Below are 1,686 nucleotides of genomic sequence, written 5' to 3' on the forward strand. Positions count from 1 at the left end.
CTTTAAAATATTCACTTTTTCTCCCAAACTCCTTCTGAGCCTTGCAAAGCTCCTCTTTATGCAGATAATCAAGATTGCCACTCAGGGGTTCCTCTTGTTTGGGTATAGGTAAACAGGTGCAGCAAACGGGATGGTCTCCAGTTCCAGGTTTTGCATTTTGGGCTCATGGCTTTCAGTTCCCATGCCATCATGGGAATTTGAAGCTGGAAGAGGATGAGAGCTGCCAGAGAAGGAGGAGGGAGCAGGGGTAGGACAGCAATTGGAATGGGAGCTGCTGTTCCCAGGTCACATCATGGGAACAAATGATATCATGGGAATGGGAGGTGGAGACAGTGGAAAGGAAGAGGGGTTGCCTGGGGAAGGGCCTGAGTTTGGGGAGAAGGGAGGAAAAGGAGGGGCATGGGTAGGGGTAGGGTCAGGGGATAAGAAGAGGTTGGAAAGAACCTCTTCTGAAAGGCATTCTGGGAAGAAGAGGCACAAGGTGGGGGCTGAGCCATGTGGCTTCCACCATCTTGTGTCTCTTGAGAGTCATTCTGAGGGGCAGGAGAGGACTCAGGGAAAACTTGGGAATTTCCTTTGTGGGCATTCACTTGAACTGGAGGATTAACAACTGGGAAAGAGGGGTTTAGGAAAGGGTCCTTGACAGCATGACCATTGCTCTCAAGGCAAGGGTACTGAGAAGTCTGTGGGAGGCCAGGGAGTTGGTAGCTCTCCTGTGCAGTTTGCCTGGCACAGTCTTCCTGATGCAAGGGACAAGGATTTTGGATCAGGGGACAAGGGTTTTGGATCTGAGGGGGTTAGTTTGAGCCTTTCCTTTCTTTTCTTCAACTATCACTGATCGAATTAGCACAATGAAAAGAATTTAGCAACTGATGTATCACCTTTATTTGTCAAGGCTGTTAATTTGCTTCCAGCTATATCCCAGAAGGGGATGCTTGGTATTTCCTCTGGGGATACCCTTGGAAAGTGGAGGAAAAGCCACTGAACAAACGTTTTTAACAACCCTTTTGAAAACTTTCCTTTCCCACCCTCCAGGGTACCCAAAATTTGAAAATAGGTTCCTCTCTACTGTGCTGACAATTTCACACCCATTTTCCTTGATGTTAAGCTGCCGGCACAGCAAAAATACACCCTTCTCTGCAGCAAAAGAAGCAACAAGCTCAAGATAAAAGATCCAGGGCCAGTCTCAGGACAGGATGCTTTCCGCAGGCAACTATCATGGCCTGTAGGTTCGTGGCCGCCCCCTCCACCACTCCCGGGGAGCTGTGCACCCTTCCCACAATTTGTGAGCACCCTCAGCCTAACTTGGGGTATACTCATCCTCCTTTGGTCCACTGGACAGGGGCTGCAGGGAAGTCCTCCTCAGGGAAGTGGTCCTCTGGATGCTAGAGGGTTATCACTTCCTCCCCACAAGAGCCACAGGAGAAAAACCACTCTGCTGCACTCAGAGGCAGCTGAGGGCCAGAACTTCTTGGATAAAATCCACAGTTCATCTGTGGGATCTGTTCACAGGGCTCCACATTAGGCGCCAGCTATCGCATCGGGCTGGAGGTCTGTCACTTTGGCCTGCAACAGGAGTGGGTCACACCCAGGAGCAGGATGACCCAAGATGTGACTAGAGCACTTGCTCAATGGCTTTTTGGCTGTCAGTCTGCGCTCTGAGGAGACAAGGACAGGAGGGAGGTC

This window comes from Cyanistes caeruleus, chromosome 25 (genome assembly GCF_971803275.1).
Source record: "Cyanistes caeruleus chromosome 25, bCyaCae1.hap1.1, whole genome shotgun sequence".
In the NCBI taxonomy this organism is placed as follows: domain Eukaryota; kingdom Metazoa; phylum Chordata; class Aves; order Passeriformes; family Paridae; genus Cyanistes; species Cyanistes caeruleus.